Genomic DNA, 11,493 nt, shown 5'->3' on the forward strand with positions numbered 1-11,493 from the left:
CTCAGATAATTTTCTACTTTGATATGTTATTGCAAGTTATCATCCTAAGTAAAACGGTGAGTTGATCTTATTTAGCAAAACATTTTACTCTGTACTTTGTAGTTCTGATTTCTTCAGATTAGTAGACCACGTCTGCCCTGGTGCACAAAGTTCTTACTCCTTTTAATGAAGAACATTACCTGCTGATGGAGCATGATGTCCTGTATTTGTGCAAATAAATTACACTGATTATCTTTACTAATGAGGCCTAATTAAATACAGAATTGTTCTAGTAAGTATAAAAGCTCACAAACTTTCTTGAGCGTATCAGGTTCTAATTCTCAAATACTGTATATTTGTGAAGTGGCTAATTAAGCTTACCTTGCATAGACAGATGTGGTTCACTTCTTAAGGCTTGCGCTGATTCTGTGGATCACTTCCAGGGTGATTACATCTGTGTTAAACTGTTATTTATAGTAACTGTTTCTCTCACCACAGCACGAGCAAGCTAAGTGCCCAGGAAAAACATTAAAATTAGCTTGTCTCAGTGTAGCACTGGCCATACAGCTGCTGCGTTTGGAAAGGCCACGTGAAAAGGTGTTTATTTAGATCTATACGTTCACCAAGTCCTTGCTCTGGCCACAGAGGATCCTACATACTCTACTTGAGCCACAAGGTCTGGCCAGTGAGTTTCAGGAGCATTTTGTGTTCTCCAGCTCCCATTGTGGAGTGTTTAGCACTGGATTTCTAACTGGTCTCCTGGGGGCAGGAGAGAAGCGGAGGGGTGTAGAAGGTCCAACGCTGTAATTCATAGAGGGCTTCATAAAAACAAGATGTTATGTCTAGACTGGTAGTCCTAAATATCCCAAATTCCTGGTACATTAATCAACGTGATTCCATTGACTGTGTTTATTGCCTTTCCAAAATCAATTCCATTGATTTTCTGTAATAATGTTTTGTCCTAGTTCTTGCTTCAATTTTAGTTACACTTCAGACGGTTTAATCTTGCCGTCTCATAGAATGACAAGATTGTATGCTGTAAGTCTTTACTCCCACATTTGCCTTTCATATTTAGTAGGACTTTTAATTCTTTTTACTTTCTAAATCTGATCTCTCCCCCACAGTCTGTTAACATCGGTATTCTCATGTAGTTTTCAGATGAAATACCAACATTACTTGCTTCCATCCTGCATTGTCTGTTGACATTTTCATGTTACTCAGCTTAAAGCGTTCAAATATGAATGCGGGTGTTGCTTTTTCAGAACCACTTCTGTTATCACGCCCAATCTTGAAATTACTTCCTATTCTACAAAAGTTAAAAGTTACCTTTCCTGGTTTGTCCATTTTTTGTCCCGGTTTGTGGATGTTTCCACAGTGACTTTGTTTTGCAGGTCACTTGCTTTGCTGTGAGGCGGCTGCTGACTGCAGCTCAGTTGGTTTCTGTAGGCAACATTTCTGTAAGTACCAACAAGTCCCATGGTGCGTCCTTTACTAAAACGTGTTTTTTCTGTGCTCTTCTGCCTTTCAGCTGTGCGCTGGTGTTGGCATCTGTTCTCGAGGGGCTGTTACTGGTTTAGCGATGGATGAATACCTTCAGAAGCTGCAGAGAGCAGGGACTGATGTGGTGCTTCGTGGGAAGCCAGATGTTCCTCCGTCCTCGCAGCTGGAGAGGAGCATCCTGGGTTTGCGCTGGGGGCACCGACACCGCTCGCACTCGCACCGCCTCCTCCCCAAAGCGATGACCTTATTTCTGCGGAGAGGAGCGCTCCACACCGGGTTCCTGGAATACCCTTAGGCTTGGCTCCAGGCATCAGCACCAGGATGTTTTCAGTGGATAATCCGTGCACAAGGAGCTGGGACTCCTGTTCCTCTGGGGAGCGATGGTTGAGGTTGGGCACACATTTCGTGGTGCATGGGCTGGGCTGGGAGACAGCCGAGAGCCGTAGGGGGGAGGGAGCCGCTCGCTAGTGCACTAATGGTGCGTTAGTTCACGTCAACATCATTGTTTAAAAGTTTGTAAATGTTTTTTAGGAGCTCCATTAGCTAAAAGAACGGCCAGCACTTTGGGGTACGACAGATGTTACAGCACAGAGGCAGGGGTGGCAAAAGAGAGCGCCCCGCTGTGCTCTGCTGGTTGATTTACCTGGACAGGCTGTCAGTCCCGGTGTCTTCAGCGAGGTGCTTTGGCCTGTCTGCTGTTCACGTTACACGCTGCATCTTAACAAAAGTGAAGGAATGGAGTAACTGGGACTTGCCATTTCCTGCTTCTCCACAGGGTGGGCCTGCAGCATGTCTGCTGCGCTGCGACGCTCCCGCCGCGCTGCGAGGCAGGACTCGGGGCTGGCACGGCTTGGCACCAGGAAGCCTTTCCCCTCCTCCTCCCCTCCTCGCTCGTCTGCCCCAACATCAGTAGCAATCACGCTCCCAGGCAGGCGAGCAGCTAACGCTGTCAGGCTGGGTTTCTGTCCCCTGCGATGGGGAAGGGAATCGTTCCAGTCGTGGCCTGTCGGATTAGCGGAGATGCCGTGTGTGCTGGGGAGCCCTCCTGCCAACGGGAAACCTTTGCTACGTCTCATTCTTTGTAAAAAGCTGTAATATTTCTGACCAGCTTTTTTTTCCCATTACCAGGAAGTCTCTTCGTTTTCTGTACACAGTCCAAAAGCACATAAAACTATTTTTCTCTGGGTAATTCGGTGCCTTTCCAAGTGTTGGGTGACACAGGCAGGCAAGCTCTTCCTAGCGAGGATCACACTGTGCTGTAGCGCTGTCTTGGTATCTTTTGTCTGTGTAAGTTGACACGTCCTTCATTTGCTATACTTTTTAAATTTTGTTAAATAGCATCCCTCTCAAAACTAAAAAAAATTATTTACACAATCTATGGGATTAAAAGAGTTTTTTAAAATACTTTTTGTTGCTTAGGAGTTGCAAGCCCTAATGCCTCAAGATGTGAGGACCTCAGACTATTGATTGTGGTTATCCCTGAGCGCCCTGTGAGATGGGGAAGTTCTCTTGTCCTGTTTTGTAGATGAGGAATGGAGTAAGGAGCTGTAGGTAATTTGTGTAAGTCCTGCTGCATTTGACCATCTTTACCCCAGCAAAACATAACGGGGTGTTTCTCCAGGGGGGAATTCTCAGCCCAGCTCTCTGGGACACAGTTTGAAAGTAGGAGGAGATTTTGTAATTCAAAAGTCTGTCGATTGTGTTTGCCAGCTTTGTGCTTTGCTAATCAAAGCCAGCAGGCCATTAGCCAAACAGCAGGCCATGCTTTAGGAAGGACTGCAACCATTGTGCTCTTAAGGGCATTCTTTTTCTCCTATTATTTCTTTGCTTTATTGCAGGAAGCACTGACATTAGAAAAGCGAGGGTTCTTTGGTCCTCATCGGGCACGATGAAGTGGAAGATTGTCTAAAATTAGACACTAGTACTGGAACAGGCCTCTCTCAAAAATTGTCCTGTAATTACGTGTCTTTAGGAAGGCGGGCGTTGCTCTATTTCTTTACACGCTAAACTCCACCACATCATCCTTGGAATTACAGTGCTCTTACCGTACATATTTCTATTTGTTTTTTCCCAACATTCTTGCTTTTCTGCTGTTAGCATAGGAAAATCTAATGTTCTTGGATACCTGCCTCACCTATTGATCTACCAGACCTATTCGCTTTTCAGTCATGGAATTTGCATCCGCTTCCGTGCCAGAGCTGCAGCCAAAGGGAAGAAGCCGCCTGTGCTTGGGTCGGAAGGACGACCCCAGTTCCCGCGGGCCTCTCTCCACTGCAGTGACACGCACTTGCCATTGGGCTTTGGACCAGACCCTGCCAAAAGCACTCTACCTACTCTATTTTCTCAAGTTTGGAGAATAATGATTTACTGCCAAAGAGGAGTCGGGAAGATTCCCTCTCTCTGGACTGCCGGTTCCCGGCACAGAGGGTTGGGTGGTTCCTGTGGCACAGGCTGTGTTTTTGCCTCTGTGACTGCACGGTTTGCATCTCGTGTTGCTAAATGCACTACAAGAGGTTAGTTCACCTCGGCTATTTCTCCCCCCGCGCAGCTTGCCCACCCACCAGCCTCTCAGAGGGGCTCACTGGAGATGGCGGTTTAGCGGCCCAGCTCAGCGCGGGACCCAGCACTTTTTGCCAGAGTTTCCAGGCCCGTTGGCAGCAAGCACCAGCAAAGGCTTATCTTCCACAGTTTTTATGAATCCAAACTCGAGGCCGTTTGGGCCTCAGGGTAAAATCCAGACGTTCTTACTTGGGGCGTGATTTATCCCACTCTGGTGGGTGCCAGCTTCTCGGTTCTTTTCCAGGCAGAATTCCCATTTAGCTCAACAGGAGACTTAGCTGAATCAACAAGATGAATATTTGGCCAATAATTATGTCAGGCAAATCTGGACAAATACCCTTAATTACGAATAAACCTGAGAGACTAGGACACTTGGCTAGTACCTCTACTCCAGACAGCACTGGACCCGAGCGGTGCCCGGCCTCCCAAGCCTGTGCTCGGACTAGCCACATCCGCAGAGAAAAGAATTTGTGTTGAGAGATCGATGCCAGCTCCTTACCTCAGAAATGTAGAGTCTGAAAAGTGTGTGCATAGAGGCCTTTTGTTCTAGTAAAGGATGCAATCTGCAGAAGTGAAAATCCACCTTAAGAACTTATTGTATTAACCTGTTCATGTTCAGTTACCCAAGAAAGTTTAAGGTCATATTGTCCTCATACCATCAAGAAAAACACTGAAGACTCATGACATGTTATGGAGGTTTTTAATGAGTTTGGTGCCGTTTTCTTTCTTTATTTAATCTCCACTTTATCAATATGAGTCAATCTTCCGATTGTTTTAGTGGCTAGTTTAAATCTTAATTACCAGTAGGAAAAGATAATCTAGCATCTTGGCAAGGCTCTGCTGGTAGCGCAGCTGCTTTATTGAATCACAAATCGAAACATTTAAATTCAGGATGATTGTCTCATTCCAGAGTTTTGTCCCAATTAAAAATTACTGGTTCAGACAAGGTTAGGAGATCTAAAGAATGCCGTGTCTGCACTTAACTAATGCCAACAGCAGATGTCACATTACTTGCCACTCTACTTTCTTACAGATTCATTTAGATAAATTCTGCCAAATGCCCATTTGGTCTATTGTAAAAGCCCTGAGCCTGCAAGGTACAGAATTACCTTTAATCATTTTATAGGGGATTTGAAAAATTTTATCATTCCCCTTGAGGACACAGGAGTGATTTTTATCTTTTGGAATAGAGTGGTCCAGGGAAGTCAGATGGGGTTCTCTACACAGCACATACCCCCTGAAAGCACAGACTTCTGGCTGCCTTGTCACCGCCTTGTCGTGCTCGGCAGAAGATCAGTCTAGTGGCCGCACTCATGAAATTGGATCCAGATTTTCTGAAGTGAGGCCTCAGAACTGATCTCTGAAAATCATATGGATGCCCTGTTTCATCGCCCTCCTGTGAGCCCCCGGTTTGGTTCCCCGGGGGAAGCCCCTTCCTCCAGGTCCCCTGTTCTGGGGCAGGAGGGGGGCACACGGAGTCAGCGGTGAAGCCCCGTTTCTCTGCTGTGGGAGAGGCAGGGCCTGGCCTGGGGGTGAAGGCAGAGCCCACCGGTGACAGGGCGGTTTTCCAAGAGTTAACACCCCGGCTGGGTTCCCGTGGCTGCCTCCCCCCTGCCCTGTGAAGGCTGCCTGTTCCCATGTCCTTCTCTGTGCTCGGCTGCAGAAGGTTGGTCTGGATGGGACCAGAGAAGTTCATCACCTGGTGTAATGGCAAGATTATCTCATTGCTGACCTGTCCTTTAAAACTCCAGCTGGAGGAAATGGCACAATCTCCCTTGAACACCTTGTCAGTCCTTTGCTAACTTTATGATTAGAAAATGGCTCATGATGTCAGGCTTATTTCTTCCTCCCTTTAATGCATTGTATTATTACTATTCTATCCACACTAGACATGAAAGGCAGCTTATTCTCTTCCTTTTGGCAGCAGCCTCTTACATAATGGTGAACTTGTTCTAATTTCCCCTGTCGTTCTTCTCTTTTCTTGAAAAAAACTGTTTGACTATCCACTGCAATCCCCAAGTCCTCTCCTACAGAAGTGCTACTGATCCCGTCTTGTGTATAGGCGTTGACATTTCTTCTTTAAAGTAGCGTTGTGCGCTGTACTGAATTCCATCTTAACGATTCAGATCATTTCTCCAATTTATGTAGATCAATTTGAACTCTAATCCCATCTCCAAAGTGATTGCAATGTCTTCCACTTTGTTATCATCTTTAAATTTCTTTAAGTTTCATCCCCCATGTTGATTAAAATAGTTGATAGTTCAGACTGAGGGTGGGGTATGTTGCCTGCATTTTATAGTGGTGCAGTCATAATTTTGTGCTCACATTTCAACCTTTATAGTAAATTTTTCTGACCTGTGTTTCTCGTAAACCACAATATCACATCGGCTGCTTCCCTGACTTTAATAAGACCAGTTAGCTGGGGAAGGAGATAACTAGGTTTTCCTAACCTGCTCTCTCCCTTACAAGCCCATATTGGCTGTTTGTTATCACCTCATTTTCTTCTATGTATTTACAGACAGATTCTTTTAATTCTTTTCCAGCCTCCTTACAGGCATTAGCATTTGTTCCTCAGGCCTTCCTCTTAAAAAGTGCTTTATTTGTCCCTCTGTAACCACGGCGTTTGTGGCCCCATCCCTGCGCTGGCAGCACACGTTCTCAAGATGATTGCAGGTGGCTGAGCAATTGCTCTGTCTGGTTCCCTGAGAATCCTCCAGTACCGTTTAATAAAGCCACACAATTTACAGAAATAGTCTTAACCTTTTAAGGGCTTAAGCATTTGGTCACAGCTGGTGTTTTGATGAGGGTTCACATAAAAAGGGCACGTTAACCTCCTTATCATCCGGCAGCACTGGCTTCCCTTCCCTGTTAAGTAATGGTCATGTACTTTGCTTTTACTTTTTGTTCTAATATATTCATAGAAACTTTGGTTAGTCTTGTCTGCAGCTTTGTTTATAGATCACTTATTACTCTTCCTTTTACCTCAGCGTAGGCTGCTTATTTTTCCATCATCTTTACTAGAAGAACACGCATCAAATTTTCTTTGATGGCCTCATTTACTGTCATCAGCCATTGAGATGTTATTTAGAGAAGAAGCTGAAATAATCAGACTAGAGTATTATAAAAATAGCGCTCCGTATTTTGACCTTCTCGATGCCTTTCAGACATACAGTTTCATCACTGAATATTTTGGGTCTACTTCAGTCTTTAAATACATGCAAAATGGTGACTTTGAGTGCTTTTGAATTACACAACACAGGAGAAGGCGGCCCTTGCTTTGCTTTGAATTGTTTGTTTGCAGGAATATTTGCTCAATCCTCTGCAAATCAGGTTGCTGATTTTAGCAGCCAGCCTTGAGTTAAACAAGTCTGGGAATTAACTGGCCTGAGATCAGTTTATCAATTATAAAATGGGATTGCTAATTCTGGAGCTGCAGCCATGGGCGGAGGAGTAGGGGGAGAGTGTTTGAAGGCAGAGGCAAACCGGAGCAGCGTCACTGAAGGTGAGCACTGTGCTGTGAGTGGAATCTGCTAGTGCAGGTTCTCAATCCAGTGCTTTTCCCGTTAAAAATGCGCACTTCAGTAAAACAATTAAATCATTTAATTACATTTTGTTTGAATAAAAGCCGCAGCAGTTGTATTGTTCTTGAAAGCTAAAGGATGAAAAGGGATCTGTGGGTATAATCTTACGTGGAAAAGAACGCCCCGGGTGTGGGTTTCAGTAGCGGTGGTTCAGTGACAAGAACATCTGCTTGATTAGCTGCAGTGGGCTTTAATGTTTCCTCTGGCTATTTTATACTCTCCTGGAATTCTTACACTCAGAATCCTTTTATCTAAACTAGATGTACTTAACTCTCATGTAATAGTAGGTTTGATCTGGAGGTTGAGAATTCACAGTTTTATATGTCAGTAACAGCTTTCTGAGAGAGGCAGATGTTTCATCTTAACTTAATTTCAGTATCCTTTAGACTGAATGAGTTTATTTATTTCCTTGTTTACACAACCAAGATGATAACAATTCTGATGCCATGGGGTAGTTTATTTCTGTTCATTTATTTAATGTTTAGATAACATTATCTGCTTTAAATATCACGGTTTGTGTGGGGGTTTTTTGTTGGGTTTTTTTAATTGAACAGGCCTCTCATTTCACTCGTTAATCTCTGGTGATTTCCCTGTCATATCTGAATAAAGCATCAGAATTAAATTTTAAATACGCATATTGACAAAAGACAAGATCATGATTATAAATGATTGATTGGTCCAAGCCCGTATCACTGGATTAATTCTTCACTCCTTCGCACACTGTTAATTTGGAATAAATTTGCAGCAATCAAGTGATCTTCACTCGTGTAGTAAGTATGAAGATCTTAATGTTCTGCCTGAGCTTTAATTGAGCTTTAAGGGCCTAATTCTGCCTCAAATCTATTCTTATTTTTGTTTCAGACCTGGAGTGAATGTAGAGTTTAAATTTGTAAATGATCCTCCTGTCTACATATTAGCTAGCGGTAGTTTTCCCACCCAGTCTTTCCTTCCATCACCAGGCTCCGACATCCACGCAAGGACGGAGGCTGCGGCGCAGCTGCTGACGCGCTGCTCTGGCTGCTGAGGTCGCTTTAGAGCAGATCGCTGAGACACAGGCACGTCTGGAACGGGATCGCGTGTTCCACACGTTACTCCTATCACTTCTCATAAAATCTGTTGTGAGTATACAGTGATTGATCTAGAGAATGCCAGGAGGGAATAAAGCCACGAAAGGTCTCAGAGCTTCAGAGTGAGGTAAGTCGTGGGTTGTAATATGTTTAACAAATGGTCATGAAAAACACAGGAAAAGAGAGAGAGGAAAAACATGTTCCCTGGCTATGAAGTTGTTTAAATGTAAGAGTCAGGAGCACAGTTCAGTTGGGAATTTTCTTGGCTTTTCCCTGCATAGATAAATCATCCCAGCGTACATAGTGGACGTGGTGATATGTAGTAAATTCTACCCTGAAAGCCCCTCGCCCCGTGCTCCCCTCCCCGTCACGGTACCAAACCCTGCACGAGGCCAGGCTGGAGCCCGACCCTGGGTGTGGTGGGCGGGGTGTGGCCACAGGATGCTCCTGGGGGATGCTCCCGGGGGATGCAGCAGTGGGATGCAGCCATGGGATGCTCCTGGGTGGGTCCAGCCGTCAGCAGGGCCAGGGGCCGAGCGGCGCAGGGGATGCAGCGGAGCCCGCAGCGAGCCCACGGCTCACACGAAGCGGAGACGAGCCTCCTGTTAAGACACAGCAAGCGTTTCCCTTCCCATCTGAGTATAACAGGGTCTGAGGCAGCTTTCTGCCTCCTGCCTGCCAGTATCTGCCTGTGTCTGTAGACAGGACGCAGAGGATAAATGGTCAAAAAAACCCCAACCCCAGCAAAAAACAAAGAACAAACAAACAAACAAAAAACCACCAAAAAACCCCCTTGGTTCTTCTTTGTACTTTTTGCATTCAGTATCTTTCAGATAGTTTTACAAGACATCCAAAATTGTACCTTGTAAAAAAATACATCGGTTTAAGTAGGGAATAGGAGACAAAAAGAATAGCAATGCCTTTTCTGTTTGCTTGCATGCAAATGGCGAAACAACCAATTATTTTTTTGCAGGTTCTTTTTATTTGGGATTGAGGAATGGATGACAGAAAAAGAACTCGGGGAGCGAATCCACGCGGTGCAGAGCCCGTCTGCAGCTTGTCCACAGGCTGCAAACCCGCCTGTTGTTGGTTGTCCCAGCAAAGCCTCGCTAGCAGGGGAGAAAAACCAAACCAAAACTGGCTAAGTAGAAGCACAGAATGTTAATTTGCCATTAAATCAGATTGGGGGTGTGAACAGCTGATCTATTGCAGATTACAGATAAGAAGCAGGAGGACAAAGTTGGCAAGAGGTGAACAGGCAAAGTTAAAAGTTCTCAAATTATCGATTATCAGTGAATTTGTGGGGCGGGTGTGACTTGTGCTCAAATATCATCCGTTATTATGAGCTTCGGCTGCTCATCAGCCCCTTTCCAGTCCAAACTGGGAGCGCAGGGATGGGCCTTCCCAGCCCGGTGGCTCCCGTACGGACCAGCCTGGAGCACCGATGGAGGACATGGCTCTGGGGACTTTCACCCCGTCCCACCTCCCTCTCCCGTCTGCTCCCCCCACACAAGCAGAACTGAGACTTTCCCCTTCCCGTCCTGCCAGAGAAGCAGCTGTAGCAGCACCCCCCAGCTCTGCAAACACCCGCCCTGCTCTAGGCAAGCTCTGGCTCTTCTGGTCACACCTGGAGCCTGCGCACACCGTTATTATTCATTTCGCCATCTGCCTGAGCCCTTCTCCGGGCTGGGGGTCCCGTCTTCCAGCACAGCGAGGGAGCGGCCTCGCTGCGCCCATGCACAGCCCGTCAGCAGGAGCGAGGAGCTGGGACTGAGGGTCTGTGCTGCTGAGAGGGGGGAGAGGAGGGGAAGGGCCGGCAGGGAGCTACCAAAATATTTATTTCCAGTTGAATCACAGAAGCTGTAAAAACTGCTATCAGCCTAACTTCTATAACTGTTAAGTAGTCGTACCAAATATTCCTTATTATTCTCAAATAATAAATGTTATTAAAATAATTTCTCTCCATCATGAATTACATATGAATGTGGTATTTATAATTATTAAAAATTAACCTCTTTTGAGCAGCATGAAAATATTCAAATTAGATTATTTCAGATCATGTTTTTTAAAGCATTAAAGTATATCCTAGCAATGCTCTACAGTAGCTGCAACTCTCAGCCAGAACTCTGTGTCAAGTTGATATGAAAAATACTGGGTTTTGATAGTACAGAAATTCTGGTGCACGATACCTTAGTCTTACCCTGGAGTCCAGTTCTGGGTGAGAAAACTAATTTTACTGATGTGGAGAATCTCACCGGCTGAAACTCAGCAGAGTTTGATATACTGGGGATCCCAATGGACTTCAAATACTGGAGGTAAGGAAAAAAAAAAAAAAGTCTTTAAAATCCTTTCATGGCCCCTTTTCCTTGCCAGTGCAGAGCTCTTCCTTTCTCTGCACAATCCAGGCCACTTCCAACCACGCTCACGAGTTTCCATTGCACTGCTGAAAGGCGAAGCATCCCTGCGCAGAGGGACCTGCCTTAGGGGTGCTGAACTCCCCTTTAACCACGGCACTTGAAAGCATCTTCAATATACGCTGGTGAAACGCAACAACAGTTTTTGTCCTTCTGCCACAATCTGTAATAAATTGGCTTTGCTGATTTGTAGGGGTTTTTGCTCCTACTTCTGATTATTTTGTCTGTATAAGGGAGGCTGCGTGCTCTTCAGGCGCGCAGCGTTTTTGAGGAGGCACCAACGTTCTCGTGCTGTAAGGAGCTCTGAAGCATTCACGTTCAGCTCTCTCCCCGCTTCTACCTCCAGCACATTTGTTTGTTTTCGCTCTGGATTGCTAAGCAGATGAATGAGTA

At 45.3% G+C, this 11,493-nt stretch overlaps 1 long non-coding RNA gene across 1 annotated transcript; it reads left to right on the forward strand.

Annotated features, from left to right (window-relative positions):
* The first annotated feature begins 1,525 nt into the window (after positions 1-1,525).
* Positions 1,526-9,936, forward strand: LOC141929170 (uncharacterized). Its single transcript, XR_012624978.1, has 3 exons — positions 1,526-1,868; positions 8,579-8,813; positions 9,660-9,936. It is a non-coding gene; the product is annotated as an uncharacterized LOC141929170 (long non-coding RNA).
* Positions 9,937-11,493: the final 1,557 nt, after the last annotated feature.

This window comes from Strix aluco, chromosome 13, assembly GCF_031877795.1.
Source record: "Strix aluco isolate bStrAlu1 chromosome 13, bStrAlu1.hap1, whole genome shotgun sequence".
In the NCBI taxonomy this organism is placed as follows: domain Eukaryota; kingdom Metazoa; phylum Chordata; class Aves; order Strigiformes; family Strigidae; genus Strix; species Strix aluco.